The 13328-nt window shown below is 35.6% G+C and overlaps 1 long non-coding RNA gene across 1 annotated transcript in view; it reads left to right on the top strand.

Annotated features, from left to right (window-relative positions):
• Positions 1 to 13328, top strand: part of LOC121408302 — a 69259-nt gene that overhangs the window by 38702 nt on the left and 17229 nt on the right. Inside the window, exon 3 of the long non-coding RNA XR_005969028.1 lies at positions 6640 to 6692. This is a non-coding gene — a long non-coding RNA (uncharacterized LOC121408302). The remainder of the gene's footprint in view (positions 1 to 6639; positions 6693 to 13328) is intronic.

Raw genomic sequence — 13328 nt, 5'->3', positions numbered from 1 at the left:
ATTTCTTTTGTACTTTACTACAGTGAAATGTAGAATTTTTTTCAGATTTGACTAAGAAAGACCTGGTCAACCAAAGCACAAAACAAGTTTAACTTTTCTATTTTGGCCCGAGCTGTTCAATATTGAGTAATTTAAAATCTCATGATGGATCAGCGATTTAGTGAAAGAGAATAAATTTTGTTCAAGACAAAACTTAAAATGTATTTAACAGCAGCAGTTTGGAGACTTCATGAAAGACTCACTCACTGCATTATGATAGTTATGAGAAAGTGTTGAGTCTTTGTGCTGGACAAGAGGACGATGCTGAAGTGAGAAGCCAACTAAGTGTTGAGTCTGTATATAAGACTAGAGGGTAAAGCTGAAGTGAGAAGCTAGGTTTCTTGAGTCTGTATTTGAGACTATTGGATGATGCTTAAGTTAAAAGCCATGTGTTGAGCCTGTAGATAAGACTAGCGAGTATTGCTGAAGTGACTTGCCAACTAAGTGTTGAGTCTGTATATAAGACTAGAGGGTAAAGCTGAAGTGAGAAGCCAGGTATCTTGAGTCTGTATTGGTCTGTATTTGAGACTATTGGATGATGCTGAAGTTAGAAGCCATGTGTTGAGCCTGTAGATAAGACTAGCGAGTGTTGAGGAAGTGACTTGCCATGTAAGTGTTGAGTCTGTATATAAGACTAAAGGGTAAAAGTGAAGTCAGAAGCCAGGTATCTTGAGTCTGTATTGGTCTGTATTTGAGACTATTGGATGATGCTGAAGTTAGAAGCCATGTGTTGAGCCTGTAGATAAGACTAGCGAGTGTTGCTGAAGTGACTTGCCAGGTAAGTTCGGAGTCTGTATATAAGACTAGAGGGTGAAGCTGAAGTGAGAAGCCAGGTATGTGTTGATGAGATGTAAACTGAAGATGGATGGTAAACTCATGGAGGATGCGGTCTTTCTAGTGATGTCCTCATTAAACAATCCTACCGATGCCTGACATCACAGACTGCAGGATTCCACGAGATGATCGGACATCTTCCCATCATTGCTCGTATGGTTTAGCCACGAGATAGCTTGACTGACAATCTATAGTGCTATAGGTACTCATTAATACTCCTACTACACTTTGCCACTAAATTCTTGAGAATTATGTTATCTGCCAAAGGACGTTGAAGTACCTTTCATCTCAACTCAACAGACTATATGATTAACAGGCTTTTTCTCTTATTTCAAACACCTGATTCAGACTACTTTCCGAAAATTGCCTTTTTAAAAAATTTTCTCACTGACAAATGGAGCCTGTCCTTTCAATTGTATAAATCAATCTAATTATATCCATTTGAGAGTGTAATTTGTGTAAAATGCACAGATCGTATAAGCAGATATTTTTGGTAATCTGAAACTTTTGTGTATTGTCAATTACCAAATGTTCACAGCATGAGATTAGGCCCTACTTGCAATAGTTTTGATGCAGTCATTTCATGGTGTGAATTCGGACCACACGCAAGAATTCATTTGATGTTTTGAAAACCCGGCCTAAATTTTCTAGATTACCATAACATCACCATGGATATAAAGTGAGCATATATATAGTAGTTTAACACCAAAACATTTTTTTTTTATATGTGATATCAGGGTCTAATCTGGTACTTTTGAAAATGAATCGCAGCAAACATTTAATTTCCATAATATATCACTGCTAAAAAATCATATTTTTTAATACTTTTTCTGGCCCATTGTAAAACAACATGACATTTATGAATGACCCAATTTAATAGTTAAAATACACATTTTTATAGTAAGCCATAAAATTTACAGTAAAATGTTGCAGATGAAATTGCCAGGAATTTACCTTTGAAAAAAAAATTATTCCCAGCATCTTGGTGCGTGACAGTCCACTGTAAACTTGGGCTGAAAAATATTTAGTTATTATGATTTTGACACTTTGGTTATGTATTTGTAGTCATATTGCTTCTTAGATTAGTTTAATTCCTTGGAATGTAAATTATGAACTAAAGAATTATCTATATATGATGCTGGTCACTTCAATTGCCCAAGCCTCACTGAGTGAGAGACTTGTTAAAACTGAAAAGAAAACAGGCCGTTTCTTCTGTGAATCATTAACTCCTAAAGGTTTTTTTTATCCTCTTCTCCTATTTCACTCCATTGTACACTTTTCTCCAGTTCCATTTTTCATTCTTTTATGTGCTTGTTTTTATAATTATTTTGCTTTTTATTTTCTCATTTTCTCCCTCCTCTCCCCCTCTTTCTCTGCTTGGACCCCATCTCACATTCCCCAGTTCCCCTCCCCTCTGCTCGTCTTCCACCTCCTGCTCAATAGGCCGTTTCAAACCGCCTCGATCACAAGAATCCCCGTTAAATTACGAGAACTTTTTTAGGCTAAAAAATACCCGTTAATTATTCCTGCATTCACACCGCCCCGAAACACATCCTTCGGGATAAGTTCCCGAAGTTACGAGCATGCGCAGTGTGGTCTGATAAGCAGGCAAGGCGGGAGATTCAAAATCACTTGCCCAGCAGCCACCCACGCCGCCGCGCCCAACGACACGCTGGGATAAAAGTTCCCGTAATTTGCTTTCACATCGCCTAAATACCTGTGACCTTGGAAAAATCCCCACAAAAGTTCTCGTAATTTCGCCAAGTACCTACTATTTAGCGGGTATTTTCTTTCGGGGAAATTACGCGTAGTTTGCTTTCACATTACCAAAATACCTGGTATTTTCTGATCGGGGTAAATTTCCCGATCAGAGAATACCTGGAACTGGCGAACTTCGAGGCGGTCTGAAACCACCTAATCTCTCCCTCTTACCATCCCTCTCATTCTCTCTCCTCTTCCACCTCCATCTCCTCATCCCTTTACAGTTTCCCCTTCCCTAATCTGCATCTTATATTGCATACATATACTTTCTCTCCTCCCTTCTCATCTTCTTATACCTCTTTCATTCCCTATTATACACCCTACCCTTTTCCATTTGTCCTCTTCTTTCTCATCTTCCACCTTCACCTTTTCTATGGTCCCAGCCGTCATATTCTAGTCCCGCACCTCCTCCCTCTTTTTTTCCTCTCCAGCTTCTCCACCTCCACCTCCTCAATCCCTCAATGTCTTCATCTTTCTCACTCATTTTCATCCCTTCCATCTCTCATCTTCTCCTCCCTCTCCCCTTCTCCTCCTCGAAGACTCCCCTGTCAGTCTTATACACCTGTAAAATAGAGACGTCTTGAAGAATGTCTTGAAGACCCATCTTGTATGATAGCAAGGATGCCGGTATCCTCATCTGTCACACCCTTTTGAACATCCCTCATCCTAGCGTCTCCTCCCGCCTCATTTACCCCGTCAAACCAAATTTGTCAGGCCACAGAAATCACAAGAAAATACAGGAAAGTCTCCAGATTTCAAGACTAAAGACACCATAAATATGAAGCGATCGTCTGGAGAATGGTTCTTTTGTCATCTTATCAAAGTTCAAGATAACATCTAGGAGCGTATTTGCACATTTTATTTACTGAAGCGATTTCTGATTGCCCTTCAACTCTGTGTACAAAAACAAAATGCTTACTGTGGTTTTTTAATATAATTAAGATACAATTCTACAAATGAAGAATAGGTAGATTTTTTAATGAAGTTCTGATTGTTTAATTCTTGTAAATATTCATTAAAAGAACAACGTCCGTCCAACTTGGTAAGTTAATCTGAAATATTATTCTCAACAATTTATAAGAAATTTTAATGATTTTGCTAAAAAAAAAACAACCACCAAAAACAAAATTAACATATACAATTTTGGAGAAATAAAAAGGAGAGAGTTTTCTTTAAGTCAGTAGTCTTGAATTCCTACGAAATGTAAAACAAATATAGGATTATTTAGTAAAGGTATTCAGGCAGGAAGACGGTGACTACATTGAGAACATGATGTTTGAATCCTGACTGCATGGGTGCAGTGTATATTTGCACAAAAGTGTGAGATGATTGAGATTATTATAATGACCTGCCAGAACCAAGTGTTTTTAGAGCAAATTTTCTCGTTTAAGAAGCGAACTGGCGCTGTGCGATCTCACACCTTGTTGACTAGCTGAATTCTAATGCAAGGTGACAGAGTGATAATTAATGGAAGAAACCCGGAGGGGCTCTTTTCAGGGGACAAATCGGCCATTTTGATTTCTCCGGTTTCTTGCTGCTTCTTGATTTTGATTTTGGAGGGAAAACGTGTACTTGTTGATGAATCTTGACTCAAGATCTGTGAGTATTCTTGAATGAAAGTCTCATCTGATATTATTTTTTTTTTTACTATGAAAAAAGTCATTTTGAGACGTGGTTTTTCTCCATAAGAAATCGTAGAAAGCAGAAATTGTTAGATTCCAGAGATTCTGCACTTTCTCCGCTTCCTTTGGAGCATGCCAGCAAGAGAAGCATACAGCTATGAAGATAGCATGTGAGAAGTTCAACAAAAACAAAAAAAGGGATGAGAATTTCCCTGTTCATCCAGTGACTAAATCTAATTATGTGCTTGAAAAAATAGTCATTTGACTGTTCAAAGATAAATGAAATCAATAGTTTACCTTGCGGTATATATTTATTAAAATGAATGCATCCATGTTTCTCCATGTTCCATCATTTTTTTTAGGAAACCTCATTTTTGAAAGCATATTGTTGGAAGGAAAAGAAATCGATTTTGCTGTATTTTTTTGAAGAATTGTGTGAAAGGTGTGTTTTAAGGTAAAGGTCATGTAGCAGTCATGGAGTATTCCTTCAAGCAGTCAACACTCCTCAGATCTCTACAAAATTAATTTAACTATATTTAGCCTGCTAGATAATTTGATCAAACTGGTCATCTATGAATCTGCAGATAGCGGATAATGACTAACTTTGCATTTCTCCCCCTGTCTTTTCTCACCAAATATTTATTTGTCTGTGGATGTATCTTTGATATTTGTTTATCTTAGATGTTTGAATGATTGTCTAGTATATTCTCTCCATAGATTTATTCTGATTAGCTGAAAATGTAGATATCTGCACCAGGCCCAGTGGCGTAACTACGGGGGGGGGGACATGCCCCCCCCCATCGGCTGGCAAAAAGAAACGGGGAAAAGGAGAAAAAGAGGGAGAAAGAAAGAGAAACTTAGCGGGAAAGAAGAAATTATTTTTCATTTTAATGTTATATTTCATTTATGTTATGCTATATCACATAAGAAACATTTTTTCATAACTTTATGAAACATGATTTGCACAGGGCCTTTGTCTTCATTGTTCCTGGTGCTCACATTCTTTTTGTTGGTTTAACGAGATATATAATCCTGTTATACTAAAATCTCCCATTTTCATGTCAATGTACACCAAATATATTTCATTGCACTTTGAGTTATTATTGTTTTATGTAGTGGCATATGCTTCTTTTTTTATGACTACTCAATGTGATTGCCCCATTTTAAAGGGAGCCAAAAGCCAAGAAGAGAAGCAATTTCATTGGAAATAGTAAAATGAGAGGAACAATTAAAAAAAACAGTTTCATCAAAATCGGTTAAGAAATAAGCAAGTTATGAATGTATAAAAAGTCTTGTACTTTTTTATGGGGATCCTGGCAAACGTGCTTCAAAATGGCTGATTTCTTGCTTACGTTCGCATTATTAGTGTATTGAAGAGATTTGTCTGCTCTTCATGAATTCCTAAAATCAGTCCTTAAAATGTGAATTTTCTGATCGGATTATCAAATATTTTCAGCTCGCACTTCATGCTCGCATCATTTTGGTTAGTGAAATACTAAAGTCGATTCCTATAAACAAGCCTTAGAATGCCCCTCTTCATGTCTGAATTTCTTAAATTTTTGATTAGATGATTACAATGACTACAAAAGGTGCTTCATGTGCTTAAATGTAATTCTAGCAAAATCAGCAAGCACTTGACTCTCGCATTAGATGACTATGGTGGGATATGTACATTCTTAATGGATTCCTTTAAAAATAGTCCTTAAAATATTTCTGTTTGGGGTCAATATATACAAAAATTTCAGCTCACACTTCGCGCTCAAATCATTTGGTTAGTGAAATACGTATGGTCTTCATGGATTCCTACAAACAGTCCTTAAAATTCCCCTCAGGTCTGAATTTCCTAATTTCAGCTTGCGCTCGCAATATTTTGATTGAGATGCGTATGTTAATCATGATTACAATGACTGCAAGTGCTTCATGTGTTTAGGTGTAATTCTAACCAAATCAGCCAGTGCGTGGCACTCGCATTAGATAACTGTGATAAGATATGTATACTTTTAATGGTTTCCTAAAATAAAATCCTTAAAATGTCCCTATTTGGGGTCAATTATACAAAAATTTCAGCTCGCGCTTCGCGCTCGCCTTGTTTGTTTTGCGAGACAGGTACATATCATGATTATAAAATTTGCTTATAATGTCTCTTTTGAGGTCGCACTCGCATTATTTAATCAGTGAGATAATATCCATTAAATGGCACTGTCCTTAAAATATCTCTATTAGGTCAGTAAGTGATTTGAAATTTTGCTGGTGCCCCCCCCCAATGCTGTGACCCACAGTATGCCACTGACCAGGCCCAATATTTATTCTTATTGCAACATTACCCATACTATTTTCAATACACTAATGAAATTCTGTTTGATGTCTTCTCTACTTTTTACAGATAAAACTATAGATCTAGACGCGATTTCTGATGGCAAATACCCGTGCATGTAGGTATGTTGCATGTTCATTTCATTTTCATTAATCATTCAGTTGTATCATTGTTGCTGTTTGATGAATGTTCAAAAAGATATTTAAACATATGTTTGCTTTATTTGTTAATCTTATCACTCTTTCACCATATACACTTAATGTGGAAATCATTTTATTGATTTTGAATTTCATTGTAACTAAAATACAATAATTTCCAAAGTCATGTGGTGCATGTACATGTTGAAGTATAAGTCTTATCTCTCTGTTTTGTTTTTGTTCAATTTCACTCTATTCACATATTATGTTTCAGCATATAGTCCCTCTTAAAGGTCAAGTCCACCTCAGAAAAATGTTGATTTGAATCAATAGAGAAAAATCAGACAAGCACAATGCTGAAAATTTTATCAAAATCAGATGTAAAATAAGAAAGTTATGACATTTCAAAGTTTCGCTTATTTTCAACAAAATAGTTATATGAACGAGCCAGTTACATCCAAATGAGATACTCGATGATGTCACTCACTCACTATTTCTTTTGTTCTTTATTGTTTGAATTATACAATATTTCAATTTTTACGAATTTGACGATTAGGACCTCCTTGCCTGAAGCACAAAATGTTAAAATAATGGAATTCCACGTGTTCAGGGAGGAATGAAACTTCATTTCACATGACAATGACGAGAAAATAAAAATATTTCATATTTCATATAATAAAATACAAAAGAAATAGTGAGTGAATGATGTCATCAACTCTCTCATTTGGATGTAACTGGCTCGTTCATATAACTATTTTGTTGAAAATAAGCGAAACTTTAAAATGCCATAACTTTCTTATTTTACATCCGATTTTGATGAAATTTTCAGTGTTATGCTTGTTGAATTTTTCTCTTTTTATTCAAATCAAGTTTTTGTTGGGGTGGACTTGTCCTTTAAGCTTTTGCATTCAGTGATTAAATCTATCTTTGCTGACAATGAAATGCTGAAGATAATGATGTTATAAAATATATCTTTCTTTGTCAATAAGAATGTTAAATAAACATTACATGGTCATTCAACGAACTATCGGGGTCACGTTGTATAAATGACCTGAGAAAAAGTTGGATGATTATTTACCAGATTTAAAAAAAAATTGTTAAAGTCATTGGCAGTATATTGTTAACCTGAGTTTTCAATTTTGATCAGAGTTTTTATTGTAAATAGTTTTTATGCAACAGGCCACTTATGGTACATTCTTATATTGTGTTAATGGGTCTAGTACCTTTACACAATTATTATAAAAAAAAATGTTTTTTTAAAGGAGAAGTCCACCCCAACAAAAAGTTTATTTGAATAAAAGGAGAAAAATCCAACGAGCATAACACTGAAAATTTCATAAAGATTGGTTTAAAATAAGAAAGTTATGACATTAAAGTTTTGCTTGATTTTACAAAACAATTATATGCACACCCTGGTCGGTGTGGAAATGAGAAAGCTGGTGACATCAACCACTCACTATTTCTTTTGTATTTTATTATATGAAATATGAAAAATTCTAATTTTCTCCTCATTGTCTTGTGAAATGAAATTTTTTCCTCCCTGAACATGCAGAATTACCATTATTTTAACAGTTTATAGTTCAGTCAAGTTGGTCCTTATTGAAAAATTGTATAATTGGAACAATAAAAAACAAAAGAAATAGTGAGTGAGGGACAACATCGACTATCTCATTTGTATATCGCTGAGTGGTGCGTATGGCTGTTTTATGAAACATAAGCGAAACTTTAAAATGTCATAACTTTCTTATTTTACATCCAATTTTGAAGAAATTTTCAGCGTTACGCTCGATTGATTTTTCTCTATCTATTCAACAGTATTCTGGGGTGGACTTGACCTTTTGTTGATGGTGTATTCTAGATATGCCCGCTGAAACAAAGTGTTAGTTTTTGTTGTCTAGAGCTCAGAAAAAGCAGGTTGGTGGTTGGGAGGGGTGCGTAATGGCAGGTGGTGGAGGGTGGGGTTAAGATCGGGGGGGGGAGGGGTTGATAATTTTATAGGCAGTGTAAGCATGCATGTTTCCAGTTCTTTAAATGTAGAATCGGACAGATCATGCCAATACCGAAAGGGCAGGCACCCTTAGATGGAACTAATTGCATTCTTTTGGTTTGCATGCCTCATAAACAGAGCTTTTGATTAGCAGAGGAGTCTATGACAGTAATAGAAAAGAGAGAGAGAGAGAGAGAGAGAGAGAGAGAAAGAGTGGATAGGGGTAGAGAGAAGGGGGAAAAAGAGAGGGGGAGGGAGATAATCTATAATCTCACATAATCTAATCAGATAGGTTGATTAGATAGGGGGTGGACTACAGAGATATTAAGAAGAATGAAGAATATAATGGATTATAATTTATGATTGAAGAACAAAATAGGAAATGATGGAAATTTTGATAAGCATGCTAATTTGAATGTCTTACAATTAAAGAAAAAAGTTATCGATTCAAAAGAAATATGTACATGAAGGTGAATGAAAGAGGATGGAAAGATATATTGACCCAAACAAAAATGACAATGAAAATATATAGATGGTAAGAAAGAGAGAGAGAGACAGAGAGAGGATTTACCATGACATCATCCAGCCCTCTAGCATAAGGATTGATAAAGATAGATAGAGAGAGAAAGATATTAATCATAAGACAGTCACTGATTAGGAAGTGAGAAAGATGTTCAGAGGAAGAGAAGAAAGTGTGTATAGAGAATGACCCGATGAGGACAACCGCTCTCTGAATACTTAATTCCTGTGCTAAACGGTTAGTATGGAGTCACACGTCCTCTGCCCAGAGAATGCGCATTTCCGAGTTGCTGGCACTAATTACGAAGGGAAATGAAGTATTTGGACAAGAATGGAACAGGGGGGGGGGGGGGGGGCTGGGAAGATTTCAAAAGAGGGGAAAGCATGATGCATCATCAATTAATCTTTGTGTCTGTTTATTTTTTCTTCTTCTTTTTTACATGTGCGCTAATGATTGAGATTAACTGCTTGGACGTAGGAATGTGCTTGATATGGTGGAGAGCGTGGACATAGAGGGTATCAAGAGGATGTATGGTGTTAATATTCATTGGGCAGCCGAGCATTCCAAGCAAAGTGCATGGCTAGGTGGGCGAGAGCTGTGGAAATGTTAATTAAAGCGCTGCTAGCTCGGGTTGGCTCGTGCCCTGTCGTGAGAGGTAGAAGCACGGTATGAAGCGATTGTTTTAGACTGGATTAACTGATTATTCAGTCAGGTGTGGGTTCTTTTTACTTGAGATCAAAATCTCATTTGCACTCTTTTTTTTTCTCTCTCTGTAAGATATTATATAACGAGAGTATGGGGATGCTTTCAGACGTGAATGTATCTTAAGAGATGTATGAAATCTTTACCTGTCACTCTGACGGAGCCGTGTAGCAGAAGATTTCTTCTCAAGTTCGTTAACGAAATTACCGTCGCTTGGCCTCAGTTGGGGGCATTAGTACGATGAGCCTCAAGAGAGGAGGAGTTGCAGAGAGAGAGAAATAAAAGACAGAAGGGAGATGAAGAAGAAAACAGAGTAAAATAAGAAAATGAAGAGAAATGAAAACACCAGAGTGGCTGCATACTGCAAATTGGTCATATACGTGATGCTATTGATTTTTCAGATTTACTGAAAGTTATTGATTTTGCAGTTAATTAGAGGAACGTGGAAATGAAATTCTGCCCCGGCCGGTCCTTTCAATGGCTTGGCGATTCTTGAGTGGGCTTTCTGTGTTCAATTAGAGCTCAATCTATGCCTCTCTTTTCCCCTTCTACCACTTGAATAAGATCACTTCCTGTCTCTCTTAGCTCATACAGCTCCCCGGTGTGAAATCAAGACTTTAGCTGTTTACACCCGCTAACATTCTACCCCCTTCGCATCTTGGATATGTCATAAAGGAAGATGAACTAAAAATTATGTGAGTGAGGGCGGTAAAAAGAGCGTGAGCGAGAGAGAGAGAGACAGAGACAGAGAGATACAATGATACAGCTTCACACAGATCATTTCTGAGAGATGAGGAGAGAAAGAGAGAAATTAAAGAAGATGGATCGTGTGCCAATTAGTCAGAAACATTTGCCAGTGATAAAAATATTTGAATTCTATGAAATATACGAAATATTTACCTTTAAGTAAATAATAACCAAAAGCACAAATATCCTTTTTTTTAATGAAGTAGTGGCCATGTAGTGTACATTGCATAACACGTTACAAATTGTGAAATATATGATTTATTTTAAAACCTTTCATACCCATACACACAGCAAAATCTAGTTATATTCTTAGAAATTCCATACCACAGATTTGGCTAAAGCATGATGTTCTATCAAATTCATGAAAAATGCTCTCTATTTTGTAATAATTACACCTTTTGTTGCTGTATGAGAATGAAAGATAAAGCAGCCACGAAGCGTTCATTTGCTAGAGGAGTTATTAGCAGACAATCAATATTATACTCTGGCCCTAAGATGAAATTCACCTGTCCCCCTTTCCTTAAATTTCTCTCTCTTCATTACTCCTCCTCTTCCCTTTACTAAGCTTATCTTTATGTCACTTTTATAAGGATCTGTTCCCTCCATCTTTATGTCTAACCATTTGTCAGCCTTTCTTTCCTTTCTCTTTCTGCTCCTTCTATCTATATGTTATTGTTTACAAGATAAAATTCTCTTTCTAACTTCCTAAAAACAATTCTTTCAACCCTAGCTTCCCAAATTTCTTTGTCATCAAGTGTTTATTCTAGCAAACTAACTTATCAGATAAATGTAAGAGCAATCCATGTTTGTTTTTCTAATTCTAATTATCTTTTTTTATTTCACAAAAGGCCTTATTCAGAAATTATTTTCATCTATGTGGTTAAAAATAATATGATATAACAATCAATGTAAAGGAAATAAGTTCCATTTGCTACAAATCTTGATAATATGTTTTTACATGAACAAAATTAATCATTTGATGAAATGATATAGTACATTATTTCAAAATAATTTATGCAAAGATGCGGTCTGTAATAAAATTGTATCCCTAACCTTCAAGTACATTTTTCTACAGTTTATTTGGTAGAAGATACCTTTTCAATATCAGTGATTTGCGTTGATTCCTTTCATATGTTAGATTTTTCTCTATTTGTTAAAATCAGTGCATTATCGAGTTGGACATGGCCTGTAATTATTGCTCTGCTTAGCATTTACAATTACTGCTCATTATTTCTGCATTTTACTTTTTTCTTTCTCATGCCATGCACTGTTAGTCTTTTTTTAAAATTTAAATTGCTGTTGGCCTTTCACTTTTTCATGGAAGTACTTTTTAAATGTCAAGTCCATCCAAATAGTAAGTTGACTTGAAAAGAAAAATCTTAAACAAGCATAAATTCCCCATTCAACAAAACCTGATGTAGGCCTACATTAATTAGAACAATAAATTTCAACATTTGAAATAAAACAATTAAACTGTCAATGATGTCATCAACACTCACTATGTTGTATTTGATCATATTTGTAGACTTTACTTCTGTTTTTGTATATCAGTTTTGTAGATTTTACATTCAGGAAACTCTTGATTAAATCACAATTGGTTTCAATGTTGGCAATTACACATGTTTACAGAGGACTCAAATCATGTCTCACATTATGACTTATTATAAAGAAAAAGTTTTATTTCATATTTCATGTAAAAAATACAAAAGAAGTAATGAGTGGTGTCACTGGTTTCCTCATCTATACCTGCCTGTAACAATGCACTTGTAAAAAAATATGAAAAACTTGTCAATGCTATAACTTTTTTTTTCTCTTAAAAAAAATAACTTGTAATTGAGGTGGACGTAGCCTTTGATTAAAGTTAGTAAATGTGTTGGCAAAACTATTTCCCAATTTTGGACCAAGCATCAAAGCTTAAAAAATGTAAAATTGAATTATGATTAAGATAAATCCAGATAAGCAGTGGATAGATAGGAGTCAAACTCTGGATTTATATTTAAATGCTTTAATTTGTAAACTTTATTCTTGAAAACTAAAATAATTTTGAATATAAATTGAGAGTCTGGCTGGTTACCATTTGCAGCAAATCTGCAATTTTTTTAAAAAGATTAATTGTGTTATGATTTTTTAAATTCATTACCTATATAAACTGTTGCAAAATATATCACCTTCTCTTTTGTATCGATGGTAGAACAGTATTTTTATCTTGTTTGTTTACTGTCCTTATGTTGCCTCCCCCTTGTGTTTCTTCTTTGCCGGGTTTCTAAGAAAGGGTGCTATCTAATGATGCTGTGTGATATAAATGGTAGAAAAGAACGAGAGATTTATCTCTCAGTGTCAAATCTCTTTCTCCTCTCCTCATTTGCATTTTTTGTGAGGACCTTTCATTTTGCCCTTCATCTTTCCTCAAACAAATTAGTGAAGCAACAGTAGTAGCTTTGCAAGGGGATTTGCATAACCATCAAGCCGCCAGGCGCAATGATGGCGTACTCTGCCTCTTGAGATTATAGCATCACAAGTAGCGAATAGAGGGGCCCCCCGCGCTTCCCCGGCTTCATGCACTCTGCGCGAAAAATGATCTGCATGCCCGCGCCTCCCGGATCATGTATCATCCATATTACATGGGGAAACCATTGTTTTATCATCAGTGTCGATATGGAAGAAA

The sequence above is a fragment of the Lytechinus variegatus genome, chromosome 2 (assembly GCF_018143015.1).
Source record: "Lytechinus variegatus isolate NC3 chromosome 2, Lvar_3.0, whole genome shotgun sequence".
Classification (NCBI taxonomy): domain Eukaryota; kingdom Metazoa; phylum Echinodermata; class Echinoidea; order Temnopleuroida; family Toxopneustidae; genus Lytechinus; species Lytechinus variegatus.
Note: the sequence above shows the minus strand (reverse complement) of the source record. Positions and strands in the feature narration are given on the sequence as shown.